At 35.8% G+C, this 13,364-nt stretch overlaps 1 protein-coding gene across 1 annotated transcript in view; it reads left to right on the plus strand.

Annotated features, from left to right (window-relative positions):
- Positions 1-780: 780 nt before the first annotated feature.
- The window catches only part of LOC134819517 (uncharacterized), an 80,624-nt gene continuing 68,040 nt past the window's right edge, over positions 781-13,364 (plus strand). The window contains exon 1 of the mRNA XM_063829482.1: positions 781-805. The gene's annotated coding sequence lies outside the window, so the exon portion shown is untranslated. The remainder of the gene's footprint in view (positions 806-13,364) is intronic.

Genomic DNA, 13,364 nt, shown 5'->3' on the forward strand with positions numbered 1-13,364 from the left:
GGAACTGGGGTGTAAGTTACTTCCTTAAAACTGACGGATTCGGATCTTGGTTTCTTCGCTCGTTGAGGATCTCTGATGACAAAAAGCACGTAAAAACCCAAGCACAACTGCGAATAAAATCGAATCAGTGAAAAAGTTTAATCTGAATATTTGTTACAATGAACTTATAATCTACGAGGCCCTCCTTGCTCGCCAACTTTCGAATTATAAATATAATGTACAATATCACTATCAGACTGCAGATAACCGGATTGTTTGTTCAATGATGAAACTGAATTAATTGAAAATGTATCCAATTATGAGTGCAGAAGTTCAACAGACGAACTTTTGTACGTTTCCTGCAAGAACTGTCTGTGTAGTGCGCGGAATTTAACCTCAGGGTGTGTTGAACCTAAGCACGTGTCAAACATTATGTACACCCTTCACACTCCTAAAGTCCTAATTAAGTAATTACAGTTTAACACTATCGTTGTGCAGTTTAATATGTTCAGTGAAATAAATACAACTCCCTGGGATTATTAAAACTGTGCATGTGCAGAGATCATTTATTGAGCGGGACGAATAAAAATAACGCCGCCCCTTTCTTTCTTGTTTCTATCCCGTCCCTTAGCAGTATTCCGTAATTTTTCAAAAAGGAGCAAAGGTATTAGCAGTTAGTACCTTACCACCTCACATGTATTACACACCTCACATGTATTACATCTTCAGTGACATGATGTAATGAATAAACTCGTTATGCTTCATATCTCGGTCATATGAGAAGCTTTTAATACTTTCAACACTACTATATAACAAATAATTTGAGGCTTATGTCACTGAAGATGACGCCTTGCAACATGTTTGACAATAGCCTGTAAATTGATAGTTTGATCTCAGTATTTACAACAAATCATCTAGCTTGATTGATTCAAAGGGAGAATTAAATTCCTCTGAGAAGCTAGAACTCTCATTTTTTCAGCACAAACGTAATTAATAAATGGCCAATTAACACAATTCAATAAAATTTGACTCGATCCAAATTAACTATCCAAACTATCAAATAAATGCGAAAATGAACATTCATTCGAAAAAAATAAAAACGAATATTTTTCGATTTGACAAATTCCTCGAACCAGTGGTGGTAGTAAGTCATACCATTACCAGAAAGAATTATTTCAATTGGGTACTCATTTCTCATGTTTATTAAATTATATTTACCTGCACTGTAGTATATTTTATTTAATAAAGTAAAACCCCGATTTACCGCCGAGTTTGGGGAAAGAAAACAACCGCGGTAAATCGGGGTTTGCGGTAAATCGGGGTTTTGTTTGTTCACATTATGCATGTTAAACCCTATTTGGGGAAAGAAAACAACTGCTATGCGGTAAATCGAGGCGCGGTAAATTGGGATTTACTGTATTTAACTTGGATTCAAAGTTAGGGAAGTAAAACATTATTACTTTCAATGTGGTAGCCTTTTATTTAAAAACAAACTCCTGATATTACCTAATATCGGTAAAAATGTTTCTTATGTTTCTTATTATGTTATAAAAGTACATTAATATTATCAAGTATCAACCCACAGTCTATAATTTACCTAGATTGAACACTGGAGGGATGTAAAACCTTCCTTTCCATGTGGCAGTCTTTAAGCTTTTTGTTCAATAACTCCAACAACTAATAACTATTTTAATGGTACAGAAATAACTAAAGAACTAATTGGTACAAGAAAGATGACGCTAATCCCCTGTATCTGTCAAAGTGTCAAGCGTATTGTTAAATTAGTATTGTGGTAATTACAGTGTCGTATTGGGAGGGGGGAGGGGGAGGGGGGGGGGGTTCACATTATAGATAAACACAGTATAATAGAGGTTTACTGCACTCTAAAATCTAAATTACTATTAACTACTAAACAGTAAATGGGCATACCTTAAGAACGACAAATTTAGTCTACCATAAATTTAGTCAAACATTTGACTAAAATTGTTGTAACCAAATTTCATGAGACTAATTTTTTCAGAGCATAAATGACATGAATATTGAATATTATTAAGCTTACATTGTTTATAGGGCTTTATAATTAATATAATGACATCACCATTCACCATTCCTACTGCACAAAACCGTACAAAAGTCCTATTGCACTTAAACATTAAAGGGTTAGAGCTCCTCTTGGAATAACATTTTTAATCGATCCATCCCAATGCATGTTCTGTTGAAACGGCTGAAGGATCATATTGACATAAACTACGTCGTATGGAATGGAAAATGGTCTCGAAAAGTCGAAAAAATGTGATTAAAATTGTTGTAAACTAAAAATTTGCGAAATTTGTGACTAAAATTATGGTAATTAAAATTATGGTAACCAAAATTAAGGTAACCAAATTTATTGTGAACCAAATTTATTGGCCCTAAGGTATATAATTAATCGGCGCTGTCTTGGTCCAGCTTTACGGAAAATCTCGATGATGTCTTAAACGAATTATTTTTGCTCTAAAAAAGTCCCAAAAACACTCTTAGAAATTATAGTCCAAAGTGTCTAGAGATTATCCTTGTCAAAAACATCGTTAAAACTTTAATTTTAAATGAGTCATGAGTGAAAAATGTCAAATGATCTGATCTGTTTAACACACCCTGAATGTAAAGTGTAAATGTTAGACTAAATTTGTTAACACCAGGAAATTTTCAGGTCAATCTTTTGGCAGTAAATTAACGTTGTCATCTGTTAGTGTTCGTTCAACTTCTGAGGAGTGGAGTTGTCATTTACTAATAACTGTTTTGAATTCTGTGCGGACGAGAAGATAATGATCTTATAGTCTAGACTTACTGTAGCACCATCTGGGTACTGTGGTAACTGTCCACTTCAATGTATTTACATGAGCAACTACGTTGTTATGCGAATACTTAGAGTCGTTTGTTATTGTTTGGGCCATTTATCATTTCAATAAAGCCAATGAAGCAATGATACTACACCAGACTCAGAAAAAACAATAAATAAATTCCAATTCGTCACACTCTTCGCAGCCTTTTATACTATAGTTTCGTCTGTCTTTAAGCAAGGTCAAAACGGAATCGCGATTTTTCCCATTCTCCGCGACAAATCGCGATTTTCTCAGTTCTCCGCTACAAATTGCGCATTTTTTTAAATATCTGAGGACCAAATTTGCCAATTCTCCTTATAATCATATGCACCAATCACATCCACAGCCTTCCGAATGTTATAGGTACGGACTTGAGAAGACTGAAAAATATTTTTGGCTCATCAGGGTAGTAGTACAGTCAAATCCGTCCTAATTTAAGCCTTTGTCGGACAAAATTCGCAACAAAGCGATTTTAACGGGATATTGTCGGGACAGGTCCCAGTAATCATTCCAGAGAGTTCCCAAAAAAAAAAGACTTCAGGAAAATCCACAATTACCACTTTTCTACCACCTTTTTACCACTTTGGTTTTCCGCAAATAAGTCACGTTCTGAATATCCTAGAAGATTCTAGTTTAAAGCAGTGTGTTAAGAAAACAAAGAAGAACAACTTTTTCTTTAACAACTTTTTCAAAAATTAATTATTTAATTAATTAATTAAATAATTAAAAAATTTTCAAATATTTCAAAAATATATTTTGATAAAAATGTTCACAATTACATTCCACGTATAATGAACTAATTTTTATAAAACTTTTGAAAATTTTCACTTTCAATATTTTGGACTTTTAAAATTTTCGAAATTTGTAAAGAATAACCACTATTTACCACTTTTTACCACATTGAATCTCCGCTAATAAAACGACTTCTGAATGTCGTAGAAGGTTCTAGATTGAACCAATGTGTTCAAAACATAAAAGAGAACAACTTTTTACCTGACAACCTTTGGATTAGATAATTAATTGATTAATTAATAAAATAATAATTACATTTTTAAAAATTTCAAAATATAATTTTTATCAAAAATATTTGCCGTGACGTGAAACGTAAAATGAATTTACTTGAATAACAGAACATACATCGTCACATAGATTAGATAGCAGATAAAAAGAGATCCAGATTAATGGAATAAACAGATTAAATGGCTTAACTAGATTGTTAAACTGGTTATTTAAACAAGACTTAGCAATTTTTCAATCGCTAACTAGAGATCTTATCTCTGATTGTCAGTTTATCGTTTGGAAGTGTAAGCTTCAGCTTTTACTTTATGTTGACTTCTCTTCGTAAAAAATCGAGGACTGAAATCACTCCAAATAGTTGACATTTTGAAAACAGAAGAACACATCGTGTGCCTGATACTGTACGCGTGCAGATTCTATGTAAGTAGCTGTCAACTAATATACAATAACAGTAATATGTTTTTACCGTTTTACTTTTAAGTTCGATGTCAACCGAGACACGAGAGCGCAACTAGAGGCATTCTTAACCAATACTATGTTTTAATTTACCAGGCAAATGAGGAGTTAATTCCGGTGAATAGCTTTAATTAAGAGGGCGAATGATCGACAAAGTAAATTTGTATGGAATAAAGTCTGGAAAGGGTTGCTGTCCCCAGGTACTATTTTAACTATTTATCTTTTAAGTAAGTGCACTAACTTTTAAACTATGCCCAGCAAGTTTGAAACGGATGGTTACAGTCCTATTCATTATCCTGAGGCCTCTCATACTCTGTATAAATAAACAAACCATGGTAACACAGGTTGGATCAACAACCCCTGGTGACTGAACGAAATTAAACGGAAGTACAACGGCCTGACCGATTACGCTCAGAGTGACGTCTATTGTGTGTTATTGCAGACAGTGACCTTAGACCAGTTCCAACGATTCATATCGGCCAATGAAGATGAGTCCGTTGTAACTGAGTCAGAACCATCTTTAGTCCACAAACACGGTTTAAACAAATGTCCATTCTGTAACGTAGAGATCGCACCAAATGATAAATCCTCAAATCGGATTACAGACAGGGTAAGTTATTGTGTGGGGGAGGGGGGAGGTGGTATAGTACACATACGTTAGGCTCTTACTAATTCGCTCGCCCAAAAATTTCAAGTGACTTTCTCCGTAGCTTAGTGCACTTGATTCCCACTATCGGAATCGTTCTGAATAGCCGAACCTTACCAACTCCGTGGATCCGACTGGTGGTGTCTGATCCAGTGAATGAGTGGCACAGAAATCGTGCAGAAGGCCCAATTACGGTATCCTAACACCCTGTCACGTGATTAGCGATTGGGTAATCATTGATAACCCAATCAGTTTCGCTAACGAGATAAACAAATTGCTTGATAACTTCGTCATTTTCAATCCGTTTTGCGCCATCTTTTCAGATCATATTCCGAATGTAATGGCCTATTGCAATATGTTATAGTGCAGTTTACAGCATGTTCGCAAACACCAGTACATGTTGATTACAAGACTCATGTATGTGTATTGACTCATGGCACCCCCACTCCCCCTAAACGTAACTTGGAGGATATTTTGATTTCTAAGTGTTATTTATCGACCACGTTGCTGCTATAATACCGATTTGAAACATTACTTATACAGGGGGCAGCTGAACATTCTTATCGTGTTTACCATCAGCTGCAGGCGTGGGATGAGAATGACCTTATAGATCCGATAAGCTGGGGAATGGGGATGGAAGATGAACAATGGGGCGCATGTACCAGTGACCACTCTTATGAGTACAGCTCCGAAAAAGCTCATTCAAAACATCAGTTGCAACTGTTTAAAGTCAGGTTGTGGCAATGCTTGTTCATGCAGAAAAGCAGGAATACATTGTGGATCAACCTGCCTCAAATGTCAGCACAATTGCACCAATGTGCCAGCTGAGGACTCATAAGTAAGACTCTTATCTAGTATATATGGTTATATAAAGTGCTGCTTCGATTTTCGGATTAGTTTAATGGAAAGTTGTCAATTATTCGTGTTATGTAATTTTAAAATGTTTTGATCGAAAATAATTATTACAATTTTTGAATATTTGTTTAATAATCGATTAACTAATTAATTAATTATTTAATCCAAAGGTTGTCAGATAAAAAGTTGTTCTCTTTTATGTTTTGAACACATTGGTTCAATCTAGAACCTTCTACGACATTCAGAAGTCGTTTTATGAGCGGAGATTCAATGTGATAAAAAGTGGTAAATAGTGGTTATTCTTTACAAATTTAGAAAATTTTGCAAGTCCAAAATATTGAAAGTGAAAATTTTCAAAAGTTTTATAAAAATTAGTTCATTATACGTGGAATGTAATTGTGAACATTTTTATCAAAATATATTTTTGAAAATTTTTTAATTATTTAATTAATTAATTAAATAATTAATTTTTGAAAAAGTTGTTAAAGAAAAAGTTGTTCTTCTTTGTTTTCTTAACACACTGCTTTAAACTAGAATCTTCTAGGATATTTAGAACGTGACTTATTTGCGGAAAACCAAAGTGGTAAAAAGGTGGTAGAAAAGTGGTAATTGTGGATTTTCCTGAAGTCTTTTTTTTGGGAACTCTCTGGAATGATTCCTGGGACCTGTCCCGAACATATCCCGTTAAAATCGCTTTGTTGCGAATTTTGTCCGACAAAAAGACGTATTTGACTGTACTATAGCATGAAGCATGAACAAAAGTAGTTTCCAGAACAACTTTGAAAAAAATGTCGACTTATAAAATTTTCATTCTCGCTAGGTACTTCAATGGCAGAGCTCCCGCTTTCGAGCTCGTATTGCAAAGGAGAGGCCGGGAGGTCTGCCTTCCAAGATCGCATTACATGGGGGAAGCGTCGAGTCTAAAATCGTATATCGAGGGGATACGCGTGTATATTTTGACTGTCCATTGTTAATAGACAAGGAAATTGCCTCAATATGTAAGTTACTCTTCTTGTCCATTTTGCAGAAAAATATTTCTATATACACATAACTCTTAAAATAATTCTTACATAATAAATATAATAATTTTGTATTATCACTAGAAGCCGCACAGACCTACTATGTACACACAAACCAACTAGCAAGTCATTACTCTACGAACCAATCTACCCCTAATTCAGGAGTGTCTGCCTTATACTCGGACGATGAGCCCTCGGTCCCCACATAAGATAATCTATAGACTAGTCACTAGTACTAGTAGTACAATTTGTGAAAAGGAACTCATGGTAAGTCTAACTATATAAAACACATGAAAAGCAGTGTTTTCCTCACCCCTTAGTCTCTAGCTTTGTTATCAAAACACGTGATTCGATCAATGTTTGTATATTTTCTGTACAACCTGTACGATGCCTTTTCCGCTACAGAATGAACATTGAACATATGGAGATGTCAGATGATAGATGATGCTATGGTTGAGAAATGAGAATGTCCAGTTCCTTAGAAAGGTTATCAGAATGGTTAGAGACAATGTGCTGTATGCTGAACAATTATTGTGGTCCATTGTTACAATCCGCCACAGAAACAGCTGACGACAACCGAATGTTCAGGAAAGAAAAAATAGCAGATGCGACTAAAATCATAGAACTACAAGAGAAGTTATTCTCTAAGCAAGAATAAGACATGGAAAAAATCAGTGATTTGCAGGAGAAGTTAGTTTTGAAGAAGGATGAAGAGATTGGAACTGTGAAAAGTTCAGCTCAGAAAGAGATGAAGACCTTTTCTTCTCTGTTGAAAAACACGTGCAAAAAAGTCTGATTATCTTTGGGCTTCCAGAGACTGAGGAGAACCTGGATGCTAAGGTATCTGGTATTTTGTTGGACCATCTCAACGAAAAAATGTTGAGATGTAAACGAGTTGGAAAGGACGGGGGGGGGGGGGGGGGGGGGGGGGGGGTACCAATGGCATAAATGGCATAATGGAGAATTGGCCAACAAAAATTTCCATTTATACCATGAAATTCTATGCCATTTGATGCAATTTTATGCCATTTTTATCCATTCTATGCCATTCGAAATATGAAATTTTAAAACTTTGAACCGAGAATTTGATAACGAATTGTCTGCACCCCACTAGTACTGTCCACCTTTATCTCTATTTATTGTACTAGTACAACATCTATTTTCGCCCATTAAATTCCTCAAAATAGTCCTAGAAATGGGCATTATTGATTATAATGACGTTCAATGTATATTAATATGATATGAGAATTTGGTTGATAGTGGGGGCTAGTGGACAAGTGACCGGGCAGTATGGCATAGTACACGCTACACATCATATAACAGAGAGGACAGTCGACTGAATGCTCCCAGTCAATCGAATATCCAAATTAACAGTGGAAAACTGTAACATTACCATCTCGATTAAAATATTATTTTTTAATGATGTGTATTGTGTGTACAATGACCGTGTTCATGTTGAAGGTTTTAAAATTTAAACATTTTCATAAGATTGATAATGATCTGTAAACATGTTTCGAATGGGTAGCCTCTTAAAAATGATATTCATTGATATCTCGATGAACCTGTATATTAGTATTACATAACAGTTCACCAAATGACCTGAAATACTTGCTTCCTATTATACAAAATGATGATGACATAATATATTGCTTAAATATCTCCATATTCACTGCTGCATAGCAACATAGCACTCCTTTATTAGTTTTCTATAATAACGCTAATCTAGTATAATCTAGCATTTATTCGGGTTTCTTTTTCATCTGGTCGCTCAAGAAATATGGATGCGATAACTACATGGCCCATGGAATGGAGAGAAATAATGTGTACAGTGCTTTATCATTACATGAAGACACATCTGCAATTGCACATGCACGTGGAAGTACAGTTTTGCATCCTACAGTTCACCTCGAAAAGGTTAAATCTACAGGCCAGAAAGTAGAACGAGTGAAATGGACTGGTGGTATGATAAGCCTAGGCAAGTTGGCAAAAACGCTGGACAGGGCATCGAGGGACTGCATTCGAGAAGGGAAAAGAAATAATTTCCCTGTGTTCGCCGCAGTCGCAGATCCCGAAGAACAGAGTGGGTAGCCAATCGTCCATGGCCAAGTACTTTCTTGGGAAGCTGTAGATGATGAAGCTGGATGCCTCGAGGATGAGGACGACTTAGCTTATGAGGTAGAACCTGGAGTTGATGATTGTGATGTTGGAGAAACGATATCAACAGATAAACATGGAACACTTTCCTTCCGGTCTTTTGAGACACTCACGCTCAATGGAGGAAGAAGCACTTTATCAACAAAATCTCGTCTTTCAAGATTCAAGGGGAACGCGTTTGGAGTGTCTTCTGATGTTCGCATATACAATCAACCTGAATGCGGAGTTGTCATTTACTAATAACTGTTTTGAATTCTGTGCGGACGAGAAGATAATGTTCTTATAGTCTAGACTTACTGTAGCATCATCTGGGTACTGTGGTAACTGTCCACTTCAATGTATTTACATGAGCAACTACGTTGTTATGCGAATACTTAGAGTCGTTTGTTATTGTTTGGGCCATTTATCATTTCAAATTCAAGAAAGCCAATGAAGCAATGATACTACACCAGACTCAGAAAAAACAATAAATAAATTCCAATTCGTCACACTCTTCGCAGCCTTTTATACTATAATTTCGTCTGTCTTTAAGCAAGGTCAAAAGGAAATCGCAGCACGTTCGGAATCGCGATTTTTCCCATTCTCCGCGACAAATCGCGATTTTCTCAGTTCTCCGCTACAAATTGCGCATTTTTAAAAATATCTGAGTTCCAAATTTGCCAATTCTCCTTATAATCATATGCACCAATCACATCCACAGCCTTCCGAATGTTATAGGTACGGACTTGAGAAGACTGAAAAATATTTTTGGCTCATCAGGGTAGCATGAAGCATGAACAAAAGTAGTTTCCAGAACAACTTTGAAAAAATGTCGACTTATAAAATTTTCATTCTCGCTAGGTACTTCAATGGCAGAGCTCCCGCTTTCGAGCTCGTATTGCAAAGGGGAGGCCGGGAGGTCTGCCTTCCAAGATCGCATTACATGGGGGAAGCGTCGAGTCTAAAATCGTATATCGAGGGGATACGCGTGTATATTTTGACTGTCCATTGTTAATAGACAAGGAAATTGCCTCAATATGTAAGTTACAACCTTCAGATAAGACAACCCTCCATGAACCGAACTGATCGTACCCCTAAATGTAGCTCACTATGGGACCCCATCTTTCCAAAGATCGCTTCATCCCTTAAGACCAGGCCATATGGCATTTCCTTTTCATCTACCTCACAAGCCTATATAATCACCCTTCACAACATCATCCTCAGCTGAAGACGATTTACACAAGTATTTTGAAAGCTCCTGCTAATAATCCTTTCGTATCACTTATATGTTTTAAATATCCCCCTCCAGGTAAGTTACTCTTCTTGTCCATTTTGCAGAAAAATATTTCTATATACACATAACTCTTAAAATAATTCTTACATAATAAATATAATAATTTTGTATTATCACTAGAAGCCGCACAGACCTACTATGTACACACAAACCAACTAGCAAGTCATTACTCTACGAACCAATCTACCCCTAATTCAGGAGTGTCTGCCTTATACTCGGACGATGAGCCCTCGGTCCCCACATAAGATAATCTATAGACTAGTCACTAGTACTAGTAGTACAATTTGTGAAAAGGAACTCATGGTAAGTCTAACTATATAAAACACATGAAAAGCAGTGTTCTCCTTACCCCTTAGTCTCAAGCTTTGTTATCAAAACACGTGATTCGATCAATGTTTGTAAATTTTCTGTACAACGTGTACGATGCCTTTTCCGCTACAGAATGAACATTGAACATATGGAGATGTCAGATGATAGATGATGCTATGGTTGAGAATGGCCAGTTCCTTACGGAATATGTGAATCAGATACACATGGCGACTGACAGTATTTTCAAGAAGAAATGGCGAAAATCAGTGATTTGCAGGAGAAGTTAGCTTTGAAGAAGGATGAAGAGATTGGAACTGTGAGAAGTGCAGCTCAGAAAGAGATGAAGATCTTTTCGTCTCTGTTGAAAAACACGTGCAAAAAAGTCTGATTATCTTTGGGCTTCCAGAGACTAAGGAGAACCTGGATGCTAAGGTATCTGGTATTTTGTTGGACCATCTCAACGAAAAACCGAAAATGTTGAGATGTAAACGAGTTGGAAAGGACATAAGTGAGCGAGTCAGGCCAGTGAAATTCACTTTGTCAAGCTCAGATCAAGCTCGTGCCATCTTGAGCAAGACTAAGCTACTTAGACATGTAGAGGGGTTTTGTTAAGTTTACATTACTCCTGAGTCCTGATAGATCAGCTGCAGACAGAATAGCCTACAAGAAAGTTGTCGACCAACTGCTCAACAAAAGGACAGCAAAGCCGGACAAATTTCATGTAATCAGGAAATTTAGAGTCATTAGCTCGGAGGAGGAGCCTTCAGAGCGATATATTTTCTATAAGTACAATGTTATATATAACATATGAACATAATAATAATATATGTTTTAATTCATTGATTAATTAATTTGTTGCTAGGGCCCAATGTTATTGCGAGTTTGGTATTCCTTACTGCACACTACTGTGTTTTGGTTACCCCTCTTTCAATACATAATTTGGGTTTCGATATTCATAATGGGATAGTGGAAATTAGGGCTATATCGGTTTTCTCCTTTTATAACTGGGTTTATTTAAAAGCATCCAATTCTGTATAATTATGTATTGTTTGAAAAGATTTAGATACAAAATGTTATCTACCTTATCGGACCTTATTTGGACGGACATTACATGAACGGACATAATTATGAACGGACATTAATATGAACGCTCGAAGGCATTCAAAACCATCAAAAATCCGAATTTTTTTTCAATTTTTTGACTTTTTTTAATTTCAGCAAATGATTTTAAATCCATTTTTTATACAGTAAGTAAGAAAAGCAGTCGTTAAGCATTAAAAATGTTAAAATATGTGTACATGATCAGTGTCTAATATCACATATCATCTTCATCAAATGGGTGTTCGTGCATAGAATAGTTCATGCTTAAAGCATATGTGGTTTCTAGCTTTATGGAAACCTTTTTTTTATCAAACTACCCCGGTCCTGCATTTCAGTGTTAAATTTTACAAGCCATTCGGCGTGAAGTGGTTTGATCTTAGACAACTTTAGGTTTACCTTAACATCACGTGGGGCTTTCCTAGCACTGTTTCATTACCTCCCCTGAGTTAAATATGATTTATAACAACGTCGGACAATGTCCTTGGCAACACGATTTACCGTAATATCTAGAGGCTGGAACAAGTTTGTCATGTTGGCGGGGACTAACTCATGAACTATGTTGTTGAGTGCCATAATTTCGGTGACTTTTCCGCCAAGTGACCCTTGAAAACATCATATACTAGTAGAACTAGTGTTATATTATTTTTAGAGAATATTTTAATGGTGTACAGTGTAAGTATAGTTCAAAAATGTCTCTATTAGTATTGCCAAATTGCTTCCAGACGTTATGCACGAGCAAAATGTTCAAAAATGTTTGCCTTCTGCACGATACTACTACTATAGTATTGAAATTTATAAAACCTTTGAAATTCTGACTGTGGCGCACAGAAAATCATTCCTACACCCCTGAATTATCTGCTATTTCATGTGAACATTGCGAGGTATCTAGGGGTGGGAAAGGAGGAATTATTTTTGTTTTACGGGGAATTGAATAAAAATTGAATCAATTAATCAAGCTTTATTGGAAACGCGTAGCTTCAGTATAGACATGGGTTTAAGTATAAGTATAAATTACAAGTCATTATCAGGGTACCATACCAACTACCACATAACGATTGAGAAATTTAATTATATCTCCCCACGAATTTTACCTGGGGACCTCTCTGTTCATAAACAGATTGAATATATATTGGAATAACAATTGATAGGCCGAGCGCCGCCCAGTAACAAGAATTTTGATAGAATTAATTTGTTTATAATAATATGCTCTCTCGTACCACAATTAGAAAGTTTATTATTTTACTCTTAGTTCCCAAAAATTATTTCGACAAACATTTTGGCGGCCCTCTCGTAAATTAATGGCACATATAAATGTTTGCATTGCATTGACACTATACAATATACATGTAGTTAAACTTAAATTATTTCATGTTCAATTCCATTGGAAATAGTTTTCAACCAAAACCCAAAATTGGGTAATAATATAAAGTGCATGGAACGTAACAAAAGTTTCCTTTTTCCAAATAAAAGGAAATGATATCAAATTAAATTACCGTCTCTGTTATACTAAACGCGAAATGTTGCCGAGAATGAAATCGGCCGTGAATGAATCAGAATAAGAAAAGCGAACGACCAATATAAACTGAAGTGTTTATTTCACATTATCTGGCATCCTGAGGATAGAAATAGCCGCAGAGATATATGTTTATCTTAGAAACATAGTATGTCCACAGGCTGGGTTATCGTCAAGGGAA

Source organism: Bolinopsis microptera, chromosome 8, assembly GCF_026151205.1.
Source record: "Bolinopsis microptera isolate Bmic1 chromosome 8, MBARI_Bmic_1.0, whole genome shotgun sequence".
Lineage (NCBI taxonomy): Eukaryota > Metazoa > Ctenophora > Tentaculata > Lobata > Bolinopsidae > Bolinopsis > Bolinopsis microptera.